The 25,238-nt window shown below is 38.8% G+C and overlaps 1 protein-coding gene and 1 non-coding gene across 2 annotated transcripts in view; both read left to right on the forward strand.

The window, feature by feature from the left end:
• The window catches only part of POU6F2 (POU class 6 homeobox 2), a 565,270-nt gene that overhangs the window by 214,025 nt on the left and 326,007 nt on the right, over positions 1-25,238 (forward strand). The window lies entirely within an intron of this gene.
• On the forward strand, positions 21,238-21,401 carry LOC112303739 (U1 spliceosomal RNA). Its single transcript, XR_002974682.2, has one exon. It is a non-coding gene; the product is annotated as a U1 spliceosomal RNA (small nuclear RNA).

The raw sequence follows: 25,238 nt of genomic DNA on the forward strand, positions 1-25,238 counted from the left end.
AGTGCTTTCCAGATAAGGTAAAGTTAAAGAAGTTCATCATCACCAAGCCCTTATTATATGAAATGGTAAAAGGACTTATATAAGAAAAAGAAGATCAAAAATACAGACAGTACAATGACAACAAACTCACAACAATCAACAACTGAACTTGAAAAAACAAAAACAAAAATCAAACTAAGTAAACAACTAGAACAGGAACAGAATCACAGAAATAGAAATCACATGGAATGTTAGCAGCCAGGAGGGGGAGGGGGGGAAAATGGGGAGAAAGTAGATGGAATAAGAAGCAGAAATGGTAGGCACAAAATAGACAGGGGGAAGTTAAGAATAGTATAGGAAATGGATAAGCCAAAGAACTTACATGTATGACCCATGGACATGAACTAAAGGGAGGGAATGTGGGTGGGAGGAAGTGTTCAGGGCAGAGGGGAATAAAGGGTTAAAACTGGACAACTGTAATAGCATAATCAATAAAATATATTAAAAATTATTAACTAGCATTTAAATACTTTTTCTTAATCAAAATGTATTATGTATTAGTAGTTATGTATAAAGATAGAATACCCAACTCTTAAGTGTCAAAGCACAGTTTAATTTGGGAAACAATCTTTGAATTGCAGGATTTCTATTATTTAGATTTTATCTGGTGAAATACCATGTGCTCCATTGATTGTACCAATGAAGCAACACTAAAGGAAGCAGGAAAACAGGGAAAGCTTTCTCCTTCTCAAAATATGTTTCTTGGACAGTCATCACTGTCCAAGATGTCCAACGCATGACTTTGCTATCCTGGTTTTGAAATGTTCTCTCATCCACAAATGAACATGGAAAAGTTTAAAAAAAAACACACATACATACAAACACAAACTCTAAATCTTGAGTTAGCTACAGATAATATCTTTTAAAATTCTAGAACACTGAAGTTTTCCAAATACCATTTGAAACATAATAAGAGTCCATATCATTAAGCATAGGAAATAAATCAGTAGGCCCTGAGCCTGTTAAAACCCAGGAACACATTACTGCCCACAAGAATAAAAGTTAATGCACATAATTAAAACAGCCATTTTATCAACATTGGAAGGATGGACCTTATTCAGAAAAAATGGCACTAGAAAACCACAAATTTCATCTACAGGTTCACAATTTATTCTTTAACCAGCCTATCCCTTCTATATGTGTCTCAGGTTTAGACACTTTTATCATTTTTCAAATACAATGTACAGTTGCCTGCATTTGCCCATTAGATCATTTATTTTTATAATGACATTTGGGGCCAATAGGAGGATACACATGCATAATTCAGTGTCTATCTTTCATTGTACTCATCCCTAGGATACCAACATTCCTGTCTTTCACGTGAGCTCCACCCCTAATTTTACAGGATTCAGAAACAAGAAGCATCTCCTTAGGACTTCCCCTGTCGTGCCTGTGTACAGAGCTCAGGGCAAGGATCAGTCAGCAGTATCTGTGCTAGGAGAATTCTGAGGGGTGGTGTCAGGATTGACTAGCAATGTCTGCCACAGGAAGTCACTGGGAAAGTGGAAGATCTTTTTCATTTGTTTGTTTTTTGCAATCTGTGGGATCAGAGACAATCCTAAATTTTTGAAAGAAGGGAAGTAATGCCTTCTGAGCTATATAGTTTAAAAACAACACAGAATAGATAAAACAAACAGAGGTATCGAAGTCTATTTCAACAGACTTAAGAGGTTTGCTCAGCTGAGGAGCCGCAGAAGTAGGCAGTGTTCCTTCAAACACTGTGCAGGGGAGGGGCCAGCAAGGCCTCAGAATCTGTCTGAAGGGTCCTGTAGTATGTGTTTTATGAGCTTAAGCTCTGGTAGCCTGATACCATAAAATACATGACATTCCAATCTTTCTTTCTTCTAAGATTTTTAACGTTCTCAAATTAGGAACTGTCTTAATACTTTTGATATAGCATTTTGTCTAAGAAGTTATTCCATTGACACAATATTTTAAAATCAATGCTGTTTCTCCAAAGAGATGAATTTAATATGCCTCTTACTCCTCTTGCTATAAACCCATTAACAAACATAGATTTATAATTGTAAACTGTATTCCATGTAGCTCTGCCTATATCAATTTTTTTCAAAATTTAAAACTCACTCTAAATACAAAAATTTTACTATCCTTCATTTGTTCCCTCCTCTTCCACCCTCATATCCTATGACAGCATCCAGTCTATGTATCATCATTGAATAAGAAGAGTTTATAGAGTTTTATATTTTATAGTTTTATTACAAAAAGATTATTTTATTTTCTAAGTATTATATTTTATTAGTGTAATAAAATTATAATATTGTATATACTTTTTAAATTAACCATGCAGAAACTGTCGCAATGATGAAGCATAGCCTACTGGGAAAGGATATGTTGTTTTTAAATTAAATGTAATATGTTGCCATTTTGGTGTCTACAAACCTTATGACCTTGGTAATTGTGAGTCTGTCTTTGAAAAAAGTTTTTCCCACACTTGCTGGTGTGGCTCAGTTGGTTGGAGCATCATCACATAGACCCCAAGTATGGAGTTCAATTCTGCTCAGGGCAGATATCTAGGCTGAAGTTTCAACCCCTGTTTGGGGCATAATTGGGAGGCAATCAATCAATGTTTCTCTCTCACATCAGTGTTTCTCTCTCTCTCCCATCCTCTCTCTCTAAAATTAATAAAAATGTTTTGAAAATTAAAAAAAAAGAAAAGCTTCTCCCTGTGAACCAACAGAAGTGTAGAAATCAAATTGAGAGGCAGCAGAGCTGGGAGCAGACTCTGGACTGTGGTGACATCACCAACGGTAGACCCTAATAGGGTTGCGGGGCAGGAAACCAGCCTGCCTCCTCTCTAGAGGCCTGGCTTTGCTAGAGGCCCTTCTGGACAGTGAACATGCATCTGTGTCCTCTCTCTACTGCTTGTCTCACTTCTCCTTGTTGGCTATGGTAGAAAAAGGTCCTTGCCCAGATATTTTTATCCCATCATTCTCTGATGGGATAAAAAGAATTCTCTAAAAAGAATGCTAAATTCTTTTTAGCATTCTCAGCTGAGTTGTATTAGGGGAATAAAAGCTACTTTTTCATAACTAAAGCACTACAGAGTCTTCTCTAAAGGTATTCTGGAAGCCTGAGAGTCCAGGATTCTGGCCTCTACATATCTGGAGCTACAATTGCATTATGATAATATCATTGTTTTCTACTTTATTATAGCATTATTGGTCAGTGTACTGAGAATGTTGTCTTAAGGGCAGTGAAATGACCCTGAAAGGCCAGGGAGGGTGCTCCTTCAGTTCACTGGTGAGGTAGAATAGTGTAATGCTGGAGAACTGTCACATTGGTGCCTCACTGCATGGGTCCATATCCCAGTCTGGCCACATTTACTAGGTTGGGCAAAGTTATTTAACCTCCCCATGCCTCCCTTTGGCTGTTTGTAAAATGTGGATCATAGTGCTACCCTCCCCTTCTGCATTGAGAGCTAAGGTTGTCAGGAAGATTATTAGTATATATCATATGCTTAATCTGGCACCTGATAAATCCAATGTGAATCTTTACTATTGTTATTGTCCATGGTACACAGAGACAACACACATAAACACACACATGATCTCCAGCAGTGGCTCTCAATCTTTAACATGTAATACACATAGAAACCACCTGAGAATTTTTCCCCCACCCAGTTTTATTGAGACATAATTGACGTGCATACAGTACTGTGTAAGTTTAAGGTATATAGCCTAATGATTTCACTTACATATATCACATATACACAGTAAGTTTAATTAATAACCATCAGTTCATATAAGTAAAAAAAAAAGAGGTTTTTCTTCCTTGTGATGATAACTCTTTGGATCTGCTGTCTTAACAACGTTCAAATACCATACAACAGTGTTAACTATAGTCATCGTTGTACATTATATCCTTACTACTTATTTATTTTAAAACTGGAAGTTTGTATCTTCTGACTACTTTTATCAAATTCCCTCTTCCCTGAACCCTGACTTCTGGCAACAGCAAATTTGATTAATTTTTCTATGAGTTTGTTTTTTCTTTTGTTTTTATTTTTTATTTTTTTAAATACATTTATTGATTATACTATTACAGTTGTCCCATTTACCCCCCTTCACTCCACTCCATCCTGCCCACCCCCTCCCTTCCACATTCCCCCGCTATAGCTCATGTCCATGGGTCATACTTATAAGTTCTTTGGCTTCTACATTTCCTACACTATTCTTACCCTCCCCCTGTCTATTTTCTACCTACCATTTATGCTACTTATTCTTTGTACATTTCCCCCCTCTTTCCCCCTCCCACTCCCCTGATGATAACCTTCCATGTGATCTCCATTTCTGTGGTTCTGTTCCTGTTCTAGTTGTTGGCTTAGTTTGCTTTTGTTTTTGTTTTAGATGTGGTTGTTAATAACTGTGAGTTTGCTGTCATTTTGACTGTTCATATTTTTTATCTTCTTTTTCTTAAATAAATCCCTTTAACATTTCATATAATAAGGGCTTGGTGATGATGAACTCCTTTAACCTGACCTTCTCTGAGAAGCACTTTATCTTCCCTTCCATTCTAAATGATAGCTTTGCTGGATACAGAAATCTTGGATGTAGGTCCTTGCCTTTCATGACTTGGAATACTTCTTGCCAGCCCCTTCTTGCCTGTAAGGACTCTTTTGAGAAATCAGCTGACAGTCCTATGGGAACTCCTTTATAGGTAACTGTGTCCTTTTCTCTTGCTGCTTCTAAGATTCTCTCCTTCTGTTTCATCTTGGCTAATGTAATGATGATGTGCCTTGGTGTGTTCCTCCCTGGGTCCAGCTTCTTTGGGACTCTCTGAGCTTCCTGGAGTTTCTGGAAGTCTATTTCCTTTGCCAGATTAGGGATGTTCTCCTTCATTATTTGTTCAAATATGTTTTCAATCTTTTGTTCTTCCTCTTCTCTTTCCAGCGCCCCTATAATTCGGATGTTGGAATGTTTAAAGATGTCCTGGAGGTTCCTAAGCCTCTCCTCATTCTTTTGACTTCTTGTTTCTTCCTTCTTTTCTGGTTGGATGTTTCTTTCTTCCGTCTGGTCCACAGTGTTGATTTGAGTTCCAGTTTCCTTCACATCACTATTGGTTCCCAGTACATTTTCCTTTGTTTCTCTTAGAATAGCCTTCATTTTTTCATCTAGTTTGTGACCAAATTCAACTAATTCTGTGAGCATCCTGATTACCAGTGTTTTGAACTGTGCATCTGATAGGTTGGCTATCTCTTCATTGCTTAGTTGTATTTTTTTCTGGAGCTTTGATCTGTTCTTTCATTTGGGCCATTTTTTTTTTTGTCTTGGTGCCTGTTATGTAAAGGGGCGGGGCCTTAGGTATTCACCTGGGTGGGGTAACACTAGTGGCCATGCTGTGATGCTGTACGTGGGGGAGGGGCTGATAGGGAGCAATGGCACTTACTCCACTCTCTGCAGGTTTTCAGTCACTCCCTCTGCTACGCACAATCAAATTGGGCCCCTCTGCTGCTGCTTCCTGGGTGCGTGGGTGTGTATGTTCTAGGACCCTGTGGGTCTCTCCAGTGAACTCTCCTGTTAGGCTGGGAGTTTCTCCTGCTGCCACCTCAACCCCCATGGGTGTTTTCAATCAGAGGTTTGAGGCTTTATTTCCCCAAGCTGGAGCCCTGGGTTGCAGGGTCTGCTTCACTCCCCCGCTGTTCCTCCTGGTTTATCTATGTGCGAATGTGGGACCACAGTGTCTGCCAGCAGCCACTTTGCCATGAGTCCTCTCTGCCCCGGCTGCCTGTCTCCACCCCTCCTACCGGTCTGGATGAATGTTTCTTCTTTATCTCCTTCGTTGTCGGACTTCCATACAGTTCAATTTTCTGTCAGTTCTGGTTGTTTTTTGTTTTTAAATTGTTGTTTTCCTTCTTTTGGTTGTGCGAGGAGGCACAGTGTGTCTACCTATGCCTCCATCTTGGCCGGAAGCTCTTTTCTTTTGTTTTTAGATTCTACATGTAAGTGGAATTCCACATGGAAGTGAAGTCATTTTATTTGTCTTTGTCTGAGTGACTTTTTCCAATTGGCATAATGCCCTCAACTTCCATCTGTGTTGTTGAAAATGCCTGGGGATCTTAAACTATGGGTTAGGTTGGGGCAATCTGAGATCCTGCAGTTGGTGCTGGCTCACAGACCACACTTTAAATAGTAGAAGTCTAGAGCAGGTAAAGAACAGGGCTTATTGAAAAATGTTATTAAGAGTAGAAAATTAACGGGGCCCCAGTTACAATAACTTTTTTGTCTACTGAAACATTCCCAGAGCTGGCAGGGAGTGGAGAGGACTCAGTCCCAGCCCCGAGTCTGCCATTCACCAACTGCGTGTCATATCCCTTAAGACCCACTACTTAAGTCTGTTGCATTTACTTGCTGTACCTACTTCACAGGCTTGTTATAAGGGTCAAATGAAAAAATGTATGTGAAAGCTCTTTGAAAAATTGAAAGTGCTGCCCAAATCTGAAAGGATCAATATAACAGGAGGAAGGGTGGGCGGAGTGATGTTTGGCTGTTCATATAGAGCTCCCCAGAAGAGTAAATTCTGATCATGAGTTTAAAGACATCATCTAGGGAGGCAGATTCACTGTTATTCCAACTCAGAAGTAACTGCTAGTGATAAAAATGCTGCAAGACAGAAGTAAGTAAGTCTGGGGGGGGGTGTCTATGCATGCACCAGCCACAACAAAATAATATGCTTGCTCAGTGAAGGGTACAGATTCAAGAATTGATGAGATATTAAACTTAAAAAAATAATGAGAGAAAAAGAACATAGAAGAGAAGGTAAAACACTGCATCTGAAATCTTGACTGAAACTGATGCAAAAGCAAAAGAGGAATTATTTTACAAAGCACTTTCAGTGTTGCTCATTTGGCAAACAGGCTCCTCCATTTGCCAGGAACATTGTATAGATGAAACCTCCATGCACCTCACCACTAATATTGTCTCTGCAAAGCCTGGATGCTACTAGACATTAGCTCATGTCTGCACCAAAGCTTTGACCCCAGAACTGTATGTGCAACTCCTTACAGCCTTACAGCTTTCTTAAAAAAATTATTGTTCAACTACAGTTGTCTCCATTTTCCTGCCACTACTTTACCCCACCCATCCCCATCTCCCGCCCTCAATCCTTCCCCCCTTTGGCTTTGTCCATGGGTCCTTTATACATGTTCCTTGAAGACCCTTTTCCTTCTTTTCCCCATTATCCCCCTCCTCCCTCCTCTCTGGTTACCATCAGTTTGTTCTTCATTTCCATGTCGGTGGTTATATTTTGCTTGCTTGTTTGTTTTGTTGATTAGATTCCATTTATAGGTGAGATCATACAGTATTTGTCTTTCACCGCCTGGCTTACTTCATTTAGCATAAGGCTTTCCAGTTCCATCCATGCTGTCACAAAGGGTAGGAGTTCCTCTTTATTTCTGCTACATAGTATTCCATTGTGTAAATGTACCACAATATTTTGATCCATATATTTACTGATGGGTACTTAGGTTGCTTCCAGCATTTGTGCTGCTATGAACATTGGGATGCATAGGTTCTTTTGAATTAGTGTTTCAGGATTCTCAGAGTATAATCCCAGCAGTGGTATTACGGGGTCAAAAGGAAGTTCCATTTTTAGTTTTTTCAGGAAATTCCATACTGTTTTCCACTGTAGCTGCACCAGTCTTCATTCCCACCAACATTGTACTAGGGTTCCCTTTTCTTAACAACCTCACCAGCATGTATTGTTTGTTGATTTGTTTATGATGGCCACTCTGACCAGTGTGAAGTGGTATCTCATTGTAGTTTTAATTTGCATCTGTCTGATGTCTAGTGATGCTGAGCATCATTTCATATGTCTCTGGACCCTCTGCATGTCCTCCTTAGAGAATGTCTGTTCAAGTCCTTTATATGGAACCATAAATGACCCTGAATAGCTGCAGCAATCTTGAGAAAGAAGAACAAAGTAGGAGGGATCACCATACCTGACATCATACTATATTACAAGGCCACAGTAATCAAAACAGTCTGGTACTGGCATAAGAACAGACACAGACCAATGGAACAGAACAGAGAGCCCAGGAATAAAACCAAGTGTCCATGGTCAATTAATATTTGACAAAGCGGGCAGAAGCATAAAATGGAGTAAAAATAGCCTCTTCAAAAAATGGTGTTGGGAGATTTGGATGGCTACGTGCAAAAAAAAAGAAACTCGACCACCAACTTGCACCATACACAAAAATAAACTCAGGGTGGATAAAAGACTTAAATTAAAGTCATGATACCATAAAAATCCTAGAGGAGAATATAGGCAGGAAAATTTCAGATATTCTATGCAGCAATATTTTCACCAATATGTCCCCTAGAACAAGGAACATAAAGGAAAGAATAAACAAGTGGGACTTCATCAAAATAAAAAGCTTCTACATGGTTAAAGAAAACGTTAGCAAAAATGAAAAGGGAACCAACTGTATGGGAAAATATATTTGCCAATGACATCTTGGACAAGGGTTTGATCTCCAAAATATATAAAGAACTCACACGACTCCACTCCAAGAAGACAAATAATCCAGACTTACATCTTTTCTGTCTTGGTCATTTGCCTTTGTGCAGGGTAGGGCTAGCCTCATGTATGTGCGATCTGTGCAGTTGCATAGGGCCCCATATTCTTAATAATGTTTGGATAAGAGGCACTGAATTTTCATTTTGCACTAGGCCCCAATGCTGCTTTGTTTTCCCTCTTCTCCTTACCAATTGCCCAGTGTTGACCTTCCTGCCAACCTTCCCTCTTTCCCTTTTAGGAGAACTTTTAATTTGCCCCATTTATGACTCTTGATTGTCTACACATCAGTATCATCTGAGGCATTTTAAATAATACTGTTATCTAAGTTCTACCCCAGACAATTAGACCAGCATTGCTGGGCTTGGTGGCAGACATGTGTATTTATGTTAAGGTATGCATGTGATTCTAGTGTTCTATTCCAGGGTGGAGAATAACTGTCCCATTTGCAGAAAGCATTCTCTACCTCCTGGCTTTAGCTGAAACTTGGCTGTCCCCTATGGACATGGCTTTCTTTGCAGTCCTGTCAAGTAGAGGCTGCTCATTTTTGTCCACTCCACAAACCATGACATTGGAAGGTTAGAATCATCATATCACCCAAATGTTGCTAACATACCATTACTTCTCTATTGTAGTCCTTTCAGAACATTGCTCTTCTGCAATATAATACATATTTCAAGGCACTATTTTTGAAGGCAATATTCTTTGGCTCCCTCAACTCCAGTGGTCTTCAACTTCTCTCTGTGGACATTTATTCTCATACCTAACACTGTTGTCACCTAGAACTCTCCCACTTCCCAAATCATGTGCTGAGCCCAGGCACATTCTGTGTCATCTCTCAGCCCTTCGTTCTTACCATGCCTATTCTCCCACCCCAAATCATGTAATAGTCACAGTTTCTGGGGATTAGGATGTAACTATATCTTTGGTGGAGCACTACGTAAATTCACGCAGCTTTGCAGATTGGAGCCACTAAAAGTCTTCAACCTCTTCACCCACTCCTGTTACTTGTTCACAGAAAGCTCATGTTCCTAACCCTTTTAATGACTGTCTAAAATACCAATTACCCCTCTCAAATCAAGCCATTCCCTCTCTCACAGAAGTTGAATTGACGTCCTCTTTGACTTAGAAAATTAAAATCATCAGGTTTCTTCTCCATCAACTTCCCCCATATACACTTGTTCTCTTTCCTTCCAGTCCCAAAGGGTGATCTTTCCTTTCTCTTTTTTAAATTAATTAATTAATTTATTTTATTAATTTTTATTGTTATTAAATTACAGTTGTATGCCTTTTCTCCCCATCCCTCCTGATCAAACTTCTTTTGAAGATTTTATTCAATTAGGAGTACCAGCTTTCTTACTAGTATTCTTAACCTTTCCTTCTTAACTATCTCCTACTCAGATTTTAATAAGCTCTAGTCTCAACCTCCTTTAAACAAACAAAAAACCCCTTTATTCATACCATCTTTTTTTGCTTTCTAATCCAATGGATTTCAAACTTTTTTACTTCAATTTACAGTACAAAACATATTTTATATTGGGACTCAGTATACACATAAATATGACACAGTTAAACCTAAAATTTCATGAAATAATATTGGCCCTTAATATGTGCTAAGCACTCTTTATTTCATATTTTATTCCACTCCCTTCTATTACATTCTTTACTCTTTAATTTTTTAAATGCCAGTTGCAACTCACTAAGCTTATTTCATATCCTAGTAATAGACTGAAACCTACAGTCTAAAAATCACTGACGTAACCTGGTCTGTCTGTTTAAACAAATAGATACACTTCTTCACTTGCTATACATTTCTTTACCCACTAAAATGTGGCCTCAATCTCCATTATTCCAATGAAACTGCTCATACTAACATTTATTTATCCAAATAATATTTTAAGTAGCTAGTATGTGTTAATATATTAACAAGTGCAGTGATGTCTTTCTCTTCTTCTCTTACTTGATCCCTCTAAAGTTTTCAGAATGACCAATTATACTGTCCTGCTGCGTAATCTCTCCTTCCCTGGCCACTGGATGATTGTGAACTCAGTTCTTTTCTCAAGTCATTGAATATTTGTCCTCAGTTAATTCCCAGGCTCCTCTCTTCTGCTGCAGTCTCAAACTGTTAGTGTTCCTCAAAATTGCATCCTAAGTCTTTGTTCTTCTAATACACATTTCCTAGGTGTTTATTCACTCTGTGATTTTAAATACCACCTGTTAGTTGATTGTTCTGGAGTCTGTATCTCCACTTATCCTCTCTTCTTTGAGCATCTGGCAGTATCAACATCTCCACTGGAATCCCACAGGCACTTCATATGCATTATATCAAAATTTGACCTTTTTATTCCAGCAAAAATACAGCAAGGAAAATCATGGGCTCTGTAACCTGTGTCGAGAGCAGTTGAAAGTATCCTCTAGACCAATAATTCTCACATTTTCTTAGCCCTGATGATGCCAAGACTTCTTTAGACTAGCTTCTTCTAGAGCTTTCATTTGCCAAAGAATGAATTTAAAAATTGGCATTACTATTCATGATCTACGATGGTGAATACAATTTCTTATTATAATACAGAATATGCTATATAAATCTGAATTATTATTTCATGCTCCAAGCCCATGTACAAACATACCATGCTCCCAGTATAAAACCACTAAGGATCCAGTATTTCACGCACCTAATTAAGGCCCTTAAGTCCAGGCTGGCACCTTCATTCCCTACCAAGTCTTGTACATGCCGAGGACCTCATTTCCCCAAAGTCCCAGTCCTGTTCTGGTCAATAATAAAAAGGGACAACTTCTTGTACCTGTCTAGTTCATGGGAGAGAACAAGTTGGTCCATGTGAATGGGCCATTAAATCATGGACTTACTTGCACAGCAATAGGATCATCATGAAGATTGAAGTGACCCAATCTATTCATTCCCCTTTTTCCCTATTTTGGTCACCTTTCCTCTCTCAGGTGCAGAAAAATTGGATGAATGCCAATCTGTTTAATTGGATTTTTAAAATAAATGCAAAAAATACTAAGCAGTCCTTCTAAGCTCTTTTAGTGAGCTCTACAAGTGCCAAACCAATTAAGCGAATTGCTTTAAAAAATAACCTACCAACTCCAAGTAAACCTCTTCCCTTCTTCAGAGAAAGTGTATGCTAAGGTTTATGCAGAGCAAATTTTTCCAGCTGAATTACTAACTTCTCCACCCTGGGGATTTAAAAGGGAAATGCTGACACAACCTCAGCCTCTGTAGCAGAAGGGTAGGGCTCTAGTCCTAATTGGGGTTGTTTGGACAGCATTTAGGGATAACCCCCCCAAAATGACCTGCAGACACCACGCCCATGGCTGTGACCTGATTTACTTGTGCCTCCCTTGGGGTATTCATATTAAAAATATCTGCACTTGAACATATAAAACAAAACATTTTTCTCTCTTCTTTAGTTTCTTTAAATAAACATAGTGAAATATGAAACACCACCTGGGTAGATGTTTTCATGGGTTTCTTTTTTCCCTTTGTTTCCCAGGTCCCCTCTAACCTATCATTTAATAAACAGTAGCACAAGATCTGTGTTTTCTTTGCAGTGGTAATATGTAACAAGAACAACCAGAGGACAAAGGAACAGTGGAGAAAAGTTAGATATATAAGCAAAATGAGTCATTGATTTTATTGACTGATCTGTTAACTTGTGACATTGCAATAGTCTTATTTATTTGTATACAGAAGACTCAATTACATAGATACATATCATTTTAACACCTGGGTTATTTACAGAAGAATTGCAGCTTCATAAATAATATAGACCTGGAATTCCTCAAGCTGCTGTTTATCTGTTGTTACATAAGGAATGGTGATGGCTACACATACACCTCCATAAAATCATTAGAACAGTATTACAATAGGCTAGGGAGAAGAAGGAGGGGGCCAAGGAATCCCCCTGCTGAAATTTGCAGTAAATCATCCTGGGGTGTTGGGATCCCAGACAAAGTTGCTGAACTCTTCTCTCTCCTGCCAGTACAGGACTGTTGACATGGCAGTTGGGTTAAAGGATCAAGGTCTTTAAACTTCTATTTTAATTGCACAAACCATTAGGATTATATTATAGATTTTGCTTTTTTTAAACATGAAGGATATGTCTCAGAGAAAGTCTTTTAAGAATAGGATCAACTTTTTCCAAGCATCTTCTCTTGATGGGGCATGGAAATAGAGAGGGAGATCCTGGTGTTGTCCATAGTTCTCTAAGGTTCCCTGGAGTCTTGTTCAGGGAGTCTCCTGAAATAATTCTTTTTTTAATGATATTAATTTAGTGCATAGTTTCCATGCTAGGATGTGAACCCCAAAGGCTCAGAAGTCATATTTGGTCATTATTCAGTAAATGTTTGTTTGCAAATGAGTAAATTAATTAAGCAATGAGGAGAAATGGGACAGCACAGTATTATTTTCATGTGTTCCCAGCACCTTGCAAACACCCTCCACCTAACAAGAACTTAATAATATCCTGAAGAGTGAATGATCAGAGAAGAGTGTTAGCATCCCAATTTTAGGATGAGGTGGCTAGAGCTTGCAATTAGTAATAAACTTGGAACTCAGACCCACATCTTGGGATTCAGAATCCTCCAAGGACAGCTCCCCTACAGAGCAAGGAAGGATCACAGAGCCACTAGGAAGCGAGTGCAGGTCAAGGGCAACTGAAAGAAAATAACAAACATACCTTGTGAATAGTGGTGCAATAAATGTAGGAGTGCATAATCTCCTTGAGATCCTGATTTCAATCCTTTTCAGTATATACTCAGAGTGAGATTGTTGGATCATATGGTAGTTTTATTCTTAATTTTAGGAGGAACCTTATACTATTTTTCATATATTTGGGTTTAACTGATGTGAGATGATATCTCACTGTCCACAATAGCCAAGATATGGAAATAACCTAAATTTCCATTGAAGGATGAATGGATAAAGAAAATGTGTTATATACATAGAATGGACCACTTACTGAGCCCCAAAAGAGAAGAAAATCATGCCAAATGGGACATGCATGAACCTGGAGGACATTATGCCAAGTGAAATAAGCCAGTCACAGAAGGAGAAATACTTTGTGATTCTATGTATATGAAGTCTCTAAAATAGTCAAACTCGTAAAACAGAGAGTAGCATGGTCAGGAACTGGGGGGAAAAGTTGCTGTTCACTGGGTATAATATTTTAGTTATAAACATTAAGTTTATATCAGTTAAGATGAATAAGTTCTATAGGTACAACATTGTGCTTGTACTTAACAGTACTGTATTGGGCTCTGCAAAATTTGTTAAGGGTAGATCTGATGTTAAGTGTTCTTACCACAGAAATAAAAATAATAAAATAGAACATACAAACAGAATCTAGTCTGGGCTCTGAACAATCATTTATTGCTTACTTATGCATGAGAACTGTCACCACCTCCTCTATAGCTATTGTCTACCTCATCCTTATTTCTAAATTCCTCTTATATATACATCTGTGTTTATGATCCACTTAGGAGCCTAGTTCTTTTTTGGACACACATTCAGATACGACTTCAGCCATGTGTAGATTCATAGGCACCAAGTGAGTCATTTTGACCAAGGCCATCACTGCCAGACATTGTCCTGAAAATGATACCATCTGTTCTGAAGTATAATTGCTTTCATTCTTTTCCACTTGCAGCTCACACATGATGGCATGCACTTCTGTCCTGAGCTCTATCTCTCCTGTGTCTGATCCCTGAGCTGTGCCTGTCATCCCCTTACCACAGAGTCTTTGCAAACCACTAGGGGAGGTTGCTGTCAAATTCTGCTCCATCCTATCTCTGTGTCCCTCTCCTGACACACTTGTAGGCTCTACTCTGCCCTTGAGGCATTGATGATATTTGAGACTAATGCTTAGAATCTTGTCAGATCAAATGGCTGTGACCACATTTCCCAGGCCTGCCGCCTAGAGTGCCACCTGATTTGTGTACCGGAGTTCCACTGGGTGAGATACAGCTATATGCCTAGCAATTTGGACCCCAAGGGTGGGGCTCTGTCTCCCTCCAAAAAGAATGATAATGATGAGAAAATTCACATGTATTGAGTGTTTATTATGTGTCAGAAACTGTGATTATGCACTTTATTTATGTGGATTATTGTACTTAACCCTCACTTTATGATGGAGGTACCCTTTTTATTTCAATTGACATATTATGAAACTTAGTCCAGAAAGATTAAGTCACTTGCTTGAGGTCCCATATCTGATAAGTGGTAGAAACAGGCACTCTGACTTCAGAGCCTGTGCCCCTCACCAGAAGGCTATCATGCTCTTGTCACTCTCTCCTGGTGCTGGCCTGGACCACTGCCAGGTCTCCTGATGGAGGTGTCTCCTTGACCACCCACTCCACCCCAAACCCTTACACCCCCATTTCTAGACCCAGCTTTCCATCTGAGAGGTAAGGGCCACAGTAAGGACATCTATTGGATTTCACTCAGTGGCAGTATTTACAGGCCTCGCTGCCATCAATGTGTAGGATGAGAAGGAGAAGAGTAGACCAGATATACGGTGACTATGCCTATGATCTAGGTAAGTGACAATGAAAGCAGCTGAAGCAGAGAAGGGGATAGTTGTCAACAATACTGGAGAGCAGGATTTGGGGTTTGGTGGTTGCCTGCAGGTGAGGCAGAGAGACCAGGCAAAGGTAATTTGGAGATTTGTTTTTTAAGCATGTGTGATTATAATGATGAACATGAATGGAAATCATACAGTTAGGAGGGAGTGGAGCTTTTCTTTTGTACCTGTGGGAGATGTGCTGTTTAGAAATACTGGACAGGGACTCAGAAGAGTTTTTAGACGTAGGTAGAAGTAATCAACGTTTCTCAATATTAGTGCATTTTCTCCTATACTTGAATTCATTCTTGGATATCAGCTATATATAATTTTATGGGCTCCTCTCAAGTGTCCTCATACTAAAGGATGTCTTCTCTGGCCACATGTCCTCTTTCCTTCTTTATCTACATCCTTTGTGATTGGATAATCAGGTCAATGTCACCTGTGACAATATTCCAATAATAATTGATAATACAGCTATCATTGTTGAATATTTACTATGTGCCAGACACAATGATGGGCTTTTTCCACTCAGTAAATTCTACCTCCATTTTATAGTTGAGGAAACTTAAGATCAGAGTCACACACATAGCATATGTGATGCAAAGATGAAAATGCAAGTCATTCTGACTCCACACTATACTGTGGGAAATATTATTTTTAGACTCGTGTTTCCTTCTTTTTATGAGTTCTAGTTATGGGCTCATTTGGATAATTTTTCTGAATTTTTAGGACTCTAATCTTCTAGACATACCTCACTCTGCCCCACATTCCTTTTCTTGATAAATAAACCTTCTATAAATATATGGTCACATTATCCTGTGGGTTATATTACTTCAGTGTGGCCCTATTGATCAGAATTAAGTCTAGACTAAGAATACCACTCTCTGCTTCCAAAACCTCCTGACAAATGTAACTGTCAGGCAAGCCCGCTAGAAACTTATCAGCTATCCTGCTTTTAGCAAACACATCTAGGAGAAGCTAGCTCTCCATTATCAAGTGCTTCCTCTTTACAAAAAATGTATATGGTAATTAGCTCAGATAGCATATTCCACATCTTCCTCCTGGTTTGGGACCATATCCCTCAAACCAAAACTTGTACTTTTTAACTGAGAAAGAGAAAAGCAGCCCGGATGTCTAGGAGCTGGCCTGGCACTCACAGTTGGGCCTTGTTGCCCTCCTGCTGAACACAAACAATTTCATAGAACACCAACATCAGACAAGGCCACTCTGACAATGATGGATCGGGAAAAAACAAGGTCAGTCCATCACCATGTCTGAAGACAAAAATACCAGGAACATTATCCAAACCACAAAATGACCAAATAGTCTCCCATCCTGGCTAGTGTGCCTGAATACTGCTCTTTCACCAATCACAGCTTTAGCTTTGCTTCACTTCTCCTATCTTCTAAACAAGAATTATTAAAATACCCAGGCCCAGGAGTATGATGCCCTGCTGAACATCAAGGTCAAGCTGGAGGCTGAGATTGCCACCTACCACTGCCTACTGGAAGAATGGGAGGACTTCAGTCTTGTTGACACCCTGGACAACAACCACTCCTTACAAACCATCTAAAAGACCACTACCCACAGGATTGTGGATGGCAAAGTGGTGTCTGAGGTCAACAACACCAAAGTTTTGAGACGTTAAAGGCAGCAGAAGTGGGGCATCCCTTGGTGGGGCAGGAGGCCAATAAAAAGTTCAGAGTTCATTGAACAACAACAAAAAGAATTATTAAAATATTTTTAAAATAATTTTTAAAAAGATTTTATTTATTTATTTTTAGAGAGAAGGGAAAGGAGGGAGAAAGAGAGGGAAAGAAACATCAATGTGTGGTTGCCTCTCGCACGTCCCCTACTGGGGATGTGGCTTGCAACTCAGGCACGTGCCCTGACTGGGAATCAAACCGATAATTATTAAAATATTTAATCATAAAATTGCCCTCACTTCCAAAGAGCATCCAAATTTTGACGATATTTTAGAGGTTGTATGTAAAATTTCCAGTTTATTCTATTTCTATTCTCTGTGCCAAGTTTTATAGATATATAAAGGCCAATAAGTACTAATGTATTCTGAGCTACAAAGAGAAATTGTTACACATTTGCAGCTGTCATGTAGTAGAGTTAAAATGATGATAAAAAATATTCTAAACAAGTTCTGCGAAGCTTTGTTCTATTTGTCTTTAAGTAGACCAAAATCTTAAGAACAAGAGGGCAACAAAATAATGATTTGCTAAAAGGATAAAAGAATCTGATCTAAATCTATTAGTGATATAACACTCTATGAATGCACTCAAGTTAATAGCATCTTGAGCAATAGATACTTTTTCAATTACAATAATGCTAGGAAATAAATAGCCTAAGTGAGAGCCAAATGGTCAGAGACACATGAATTGGACTAGTTGTTTGGCTGTTTGGTTTTTTTATAACCAACTTTCAGAGGGGGAGAAAAATCTAAGCAGTAATCTATTGATGGGCCATTAATTTGAGTTTTTATATTCTAGATCTACTTAATCTTATTAAAAATGCAATGTTTTGTTACTCCATCTCTGAGGAAGATTTTGTAGCACTCAGGAGTTTGTTCATAGTGAGTTGTGTGACATCCTTCTCTTCCTGCACAATTTTGTGTTGTCATACTATCGTAGAAGTTCCATTACCTTAGGGGTTGCTAACTATGTGTGATGTTACAATTTCATGCAATATAATTTCTCTGAGGATTCTTCTCTTGCCCTTTGCTGAGTTTGAAATAACCTGACTTTCACCAATCTTAAGCTGCACACAAGAATGACTGCAAATGCTACCCTTTTGGAGTATCAGAGTAGAAATGCAGTTTTATTTCAGCTTTAAAGGATTTAAAATTTTTATTCCCCTTTTTAAAAGTGGCTCTCTGGCTACTTTTGGAAAATGTGGTGTTCTGAGAGCAAATGACTGAAATGGATAGGCCAGACTCATCTTTACGGACCCTCACACATAGAAAAGCAAAGATATGGATATGGAAGAAGAAAACGTCAGGAAAATTGCCATAAATCACAGAGCAAGGATATTGGGCTACATTTGACTTCAGTTTTGTTGTATTTTAAGGATATATATGCACTGCTTTCCTTTAAGATCAGTTCCTCCTGCTGTGAACTTCTTTACTGGGAGTCCTCGCCTCAGGTACACAGGGTGAGGGTGGTCAAGGGTTATTGCTGTGATTGAGAACAGTTGCTTTTCCTATATTCTCACATATGCTCACTCCAACATTTGTGAGATAGGATAAAAGTTAGGTATTTTACGTAAATTTATACCTAAATGCCGCTCAAGTAAAGGAAGGAAGGAAAGAAGGAATAGTGGAAGTAAAGAAGGAAGGAGGGAGAGGAGAAACAAGAATGGGCGGAGGGGAGAGAGGGATGGAAGAAGGAAAGGAATAAGGGAGGGAGGGAGGGAAGGAGAGAGAGGAGTTACAAACTCCAAACACCACCAGGGAATTTTGTTCCAATGCAGATTCAGAATCAGTGGGCCTGTAACCTGGGTGGACTGGGACCTGCAGGTCCACCTTTCTTACAAGGTACCAGGTGGTGCTGATGTTGCTGGTCCAGAGATCACACCTTGAATAAGGAAACCGTAAACTAAGAATGCAGCCGTTGTTTATGCCATTTACTTCCTCCATCACCCACCTCCCCAGACCTGGACCTAGAGGTCACTGGATTCAGGCTCCACTAGGAAAATATCTGAAAAACACAATTTCTATCATGGTATTGGGTATTTATTGTGTTCTGTCTCTCTGAAACATTGTATGTGATGCATAGTGTAATGTAGTCTTGGAGTCTAATGGAATTGGCTTCAAATTCTGATGCTATCACTCACTGACTGTGTGATAATACATGAGTTATTTAACTTATCTAAACCTTAATTTCCACATCTATAAAGTGGGAATGATAATCCTGACGACAATAACAGGGCTTCTGTGGAGATTAAATGAGAAAATGTATATAAAATACTGAGTAAAATATCTGGCCCATAGTAAGTATTCACTAAATGGTAGCTATTAGGAAATATTTGAGAAGTAGATAGTCTAGGTGAAAAAGATGTGGTCTTCCATTAGTCAAATTGCTCAGGATATAGTTGCTTCTTTGTCACTTCCTTCTTATGTAAAAGAAAAATGAGTTAACCTCTATAAAGCTTAGTTTCCTATATAAATGGACATAATAACCATAAACTCCTTATAAGTTTACTGTAAGAGTTGACAAAATGATATATATAAAATAATTAATGCATTACCTGACACACAAAACTTTACATGTGTAACAAAAATTATGTGATGTCTCTAAAAAAGGAATTGAGGGAAAAGAGGAATTGTTTATTGAAAAGAAGAAACACTTTAAAAGTATTTGGTCAGACACTGCCTATACCTGCAGGAGTAGAGGGAGAGGTCATGCCGATTCCTCAGATCCTACCATGTCCACAGAAGCTTCCAAATGCTCTGTGATAGATCAGTGTCCTACCATAATAAAAGAGACACTGGTCGAAGGGGAAAAATGTCCAATGCAGTAGGTGTTTATTGGGCTAAATATCTTCAATTTGAAGGATTGTCCTGTAAATGGAGAACACATCCTTTGAAGAGAGGGAAGAGCATTAAAATGTCTTTATTGTATGATAATGTGAGTGTATGGCAATTTTTAATGATATCTTTCCTAGGCAAAATTAAACATTGAAATATTTCTAGTCACACAATTATTACTTACTCCTTTAATTTGACTGCCCTACCTATGAATTCTCAAAGTCTGGGAAAGTCAATGTTCTATGGTTATCTAATCACCTGTTCTTTGAAGTCACAGTGTAGCTCCTGCATTGGGGGTCTCTGAGATGTTGTACCACGCGTATTATCAGAAGTGACTGTAGCCAGAGGCCATCATTTCCAATTGAAATAATGTTTTTTCTATTGTAGTTCATGGTTAAATCATATTCTGAATATCATATTGGCAGCTTCTTGGCTGCTGAAATGTTGTACAGAGTTCAGACCTCTGGAAAGTAGCTAGGTCTGGGAGAGCAAGGGGAAGATACATCACTGTGATTTTCATCAAACTGATCTGAGCCCAGAGTCTGGGCTCTTGTTACTGTGACACAGCTCTCTCCATTTCATCCCCTCTTTTTCACACTTGGGTTGCCAGATTTCCATGTGGGGCTGCTGGCTAAGAGTCTCAATAAACTGAAAAAAGCTTAAGAATTCATGATAAGGTTTTTAATGGGACAGCCCTTTAGATCTATAGGTCTGCAAAGAGAGCCTTGCAGATATAAGAAAAATCCAAACATTGCTGGAAGAGGCGGGACGACTGGATATTGCAAAAAGAAATACAGAGACTTCTGACTCTACCACTTAAACCCCATAGCACTAATAACATGGGTGTTAAGAAAACATGGACAGTTTTCCCTTCCTTCCCTTAAGCTTCATCTCCCCATCCCAAAACATGCATCACACACACATACATGTACACTTCACCTAAGCCAGTACCAAAATTTTAAAGGAGATTATTTAACAATGTGAACATTTTCAAGCACATTTAAAGTTGGTTCTAAGTAATTCTTGCATGTTTTACCAAAAGTAGGTAACTGGGGAGAAGTTTAAAAACAGTTAATTACATTGCCTTGAAATATCTAGACAATGTCCCCTTGTTGTCAAGCATGTCGATGATCCAGCAGTCAGGAGGGAAAATCTTTGTTTTTGTTAGTGAGAGAGTAACAACACTGTTAGGAAACTAGGTCTACAGTTGAGAAAAGACATGTGACATCTTCTGTATGTTTTCTCTTTTGAGTAATTCATGCCTCATCTCTCCATTATTGGCATAAGTAACTGAAAATTAATAGAAAATAAAACAGTATTTCACCTTAATTTTCCACCAAATGGTATATTTATGTGGTCATTAATAATGATGTAATATAGATGTAATGATGATTTATAAGTTTAATTTCTTGTTGGGGAAAAAAGCCATGTCTAAATTCCTCTGTAGACCCCATCATTCTTTTTAAAATTTATACTAATTTGGAAAAATAACTCTCTTAACAAAGTTGTAAACTTAGGTGCAATTATTAAAAATTTGAGGACCCCAGACTTACCTGGCAGGAGGTATACCATGATCACGAAGGTGGTTTTCCAAGAGCAAGGCTTATCCATTGCACTCCAGATGTGCTGACCCCTGTGATTTCCCCCAATGTGGGAAACTTGACTGCATAATTTGTGGTAGTGGGGGACTGCATTCATGCTCTCCGCTGAAAAAAATAAAACTAAATAAAAATTTGAGGACCCTTTATAAGGAGGCCCCTGGATGAAAAATTAGTAATCCAAAATTGTATGGAAGCTGAATCCATATGACCTACAGGCACACGGAGCTCCCAACCCAGGAGGTTTAGTGCCTGAGGTCACCATCTTGCAATTCTTAATAATTTACCTTTGTTTGCTTTGTGAGTAAAGTCTGATGGGACAATAAGAGCATGTGGGTGAATGTGTGGCTTGGAGCAGCTAGTGGCCCAGCTTCTCCTTCCTCATCTCTTCTGGAGAGGGTGAGTTCTTGGCCACCTGCTCCCTGCAGATCCCTGGAAGCCTAAATATGGCAGTTACCTTCTTCCTTCTGCCCTTCGCAAGGGTCCAACTCTGTGCAACTCAAAAGGGGCTTCATATCTACCCCTGATTCAGGTGTCCAGTGCACCCCAGCAGAGAGGTTGCAGTCCTTTGGCTTCACCCATCTGCCAAGGATCAGGGTATCCACACTTGAGATTGACTTCCCAGGCCCAGACCAGGGACCTGCATTTTCATTTTGCACTGAGCCCCACAGATTATGTAGCTGTTTTTGATATAGGATTGAGCATGGGTGAAGCATGAGAAAGGAAGCTGTGTAGATGGGCATAAAAGAACAGCATAAAATGACCTTGGCATACACAGGGTTATGCCAGAGTCCCATCAATCGAGAGTAAAGACTTCATCCCTGATTGAGTGCAATGTGGAGCATTTCCCCTAACAATGACCTTGTCAGAGGAGAGTCTGTTTTCTGGGAGAAGTGTGTTGAAATGAGCAAGCCTTCTTAGGTTAAAAAAGGCATTTTTAGATTAGGCAAAATATTCTCAGGTGGTTTAAAATCTGTGTCCAAATTATTTCAGTTTACTCTGATACATAGCTATTCATTTTAAGAATACCAACTCACAACAACATACATAAATGCCGACATGCATATATACACACATGCCAAGGCCCAGAGCTGGCCTGCAGAAGATACAAAATTGAGTTTAAAAGAGTCTTTGCCTCGAAAAAACTTGAACTCTTGTAGACATAGCAGTACTCAGGAAAAATCCATACCCCAAAGCTCCCATATGACAACAGTGCATCATGGAATTTTGCCTATGTTTGATGACTCTCTCCTTTTTGATCTCTTTTTCAAAAGGAAGCATTTATAGAAATTGAGACCTTTACTGGACTGGATATTACAGGACTTCAGCTCTTCTTTTATTAGATGGATATAAAAACAATGATTAAAAAATTGTTGGAGGAAGACTGAGTGAGATTTCATAAATTTTGAGAGAATAAAATGTATTTAAGGAGTCTTCTATACCAACATAGACTAAGTTTACATGTAGGACTCAAGCAAATATTGAGTAATTTCGGTAAATATTACAAAAACATCTTCGGATAATCAAGTCCAAATAAGAGATTTGTAGGGTTTCTTGTTATGCTTTATCTAGATATCCCAAATCTCACTTTGACTTTTCATGCAATCTGTGAAGCCTTTAAATAAAGATCAGCAATTAGAACCACTTAGGACCTAGAACCCTCACACAGAGAAAACTAGATTTCCCTCCACCAGAGGCCTGGTAAGTTACTTGCTAGAAGAAGAAAGGAATCCATTTTGCATAATTGATGTAATCAGACATTCTCTGTTCTCCAGACCTCAACAGGTGAAGTTACAAGTATTTGACAAGAGAACTTACAAAAACACACAAACCCTTATGTGAATAAATGAATGTTTGATTTTCAAGTGTGGTTAATTACTTTAGAGTCTCCACTTCCACTAGACTCATGTATAGTGTTCTGTACATAAATATGTATGTGGCCAGTATTATAAAGAACTTCCAACTGGCAATAAAATTTGGCAAACATTGGCAATGTCTCTGAAAAGACTTTTATAGACATCTTCACTAAATGCCAAGTCCCTCCTTGGCATTTAGTAATCTTGAAGAAATTGAAAGAAAGGGAAGTTTAATTGAGAGGGGACTTCTGCCCTGCTTAGTTGGGTTCACATGCCCAACATAAAATAATGCATTCAACTGTCCATCTTATAATAAGCAACCTTTGCCTCACCTTACTCACTGGTGAAAACCACAAACAATGGGTAAGAAAGGTATGAACACCAGGAAAAATTAAGAGATCCCTGCAACATGCATGTGATTATGTTTGTGCTAATGCACAGAGGACAGAAATCCAAAAGCTCTCTGCAGAACACAAGTCATTAAAAATGCATCAGTCTTTAACAAGAGAATATGGTGCATTGAATGGGGTGGCATGGCCAACACATGGGAGAAGATACAAGTGGTTTATTTGGGGTGAGCAATTCATATTTGCAATTCTGTTTCCTTCTCAATGCCTTGGCCATTGAATCATCTTTGCAAAGGTAATGGGATGAGGCTCCAGAAAGGAGTACACCCTCTCAGGATTAAAAATGTTTTGTTTGGTTCTTAAAATGAGTTACTTGGAAGTCAACTCCAAAATGGGAGGAGGGTAGGATTTAAAGCTCTATACTGATGGGGTACACATCTATAGTACTTTAGAATAGCTAAGCAATACTGAGCCTAGTTTGCCTTAGTTAATGAAAAACCATTATATCAAAAAAAAAAATAAAAAAGTAACTTGCTATGAGGAAAAAGTGATGGTCTCTCAGGAACTCTGGCCTCAAGTTGGGTGGGGAGAGTGGAACTTGTGAGGCTCTCTCCTCAGAAAGGCACTGAAGGGAGGAGTCCAGGGCCTCAGTACCACCACTCTTGGTTTTCTGCAGGTAAGTTCAGTCTCTCCAGAGCAGAGTGATCTGCAGGCAGCTTTGCAGGTTCCAGATGTGAGATCAACACTGGAAGGATGGTGTTGAATAAACCAATGCTCTGACAAACAAATATTTTAACAATTAAAAATAACTTTTAGCCTAGTTTACCAACCAAACTCCTAATTGATCTTTCAGTACCTTCACAGGATTCCCTGTATTTGCAGAGAACTAACTCCTATTATATAGCTATTTTACATTTTTTATTGTGATACATCTAGAATCAGTTTTTATACTCCTTGAATTAACAGTGAACAAATCATAACTACAAAATAGGTATACCTGAAATGATTCTTCTCCTTGCTAAGCTATAAATCTCCCAGGATTATGATGGAAGAATGTTCCAGGTGAAGAAACTTGGAAAGCCAAGCAGGTAATGCTAGCTGATGACCCATCAGCTGCTCATAAAACTAATTGAACATGCATCTTCTGCATAAAGCGGATTCAGACTTGTCCCGGCAGTCTGAGCCATTATTTTCTCTCATGGTCTTCAATCATGGTGGAATTTTATAAAACACACATGTGAGCCACCCCTTAGATGATCTGTTAGTAGCCTCATGAGAGATGTGAACCTCTGTGTTCAAGAGTCTCTGCAGACCATTCTGATTCACAGGCCCAGGTAAGAACTACTGGTCTAAGCCAGGATCTATGTGAGAATTTCGAAGCTATTTGCCAGTGTCTTTCTGTTACATCTTCTGATCATGCTACTGTAGACTAAAGGAAGCATTATATATGAGTATCTCACTTTGGAGGCTCCTAAAGGCCCAACCCTTTAGTTCCTTTCCCAACATTCATGAAATGTACAGAATATGCAGTTAGGGTGGTATGTGAGGGAATGTGCATTTGTACACATAGGGACAGGAGTATGTATTGAGTTGACTTGGGCTTGTATTGAGTTGACTTGAATATTATGGGCAAATTAAATAATATTAAATATGTTATTAAACACAAAATAAATCTTATTAAATAAGTATAGTCAAGAGAAATAGCAGATATGTGACAAGTATGCATTGCTCCAAAAATTTACATA

Source organism: Desmodus rotundus, chromosome 6 (assembly GCF_022682495.2).
Source record: "Desmodus rotundus isolate HL8 chromosome 6, HLdesRot8A.1, whole genome shotgun sequence".
In the NCBI taxonomy this organism is placed as follows: domain Eukaryota; kingdom Metazoa; phylum Chordata; class Mammalia; order Chiroptera; family Phyllostomidae; genus Desmodus; species Desmodus rotundus.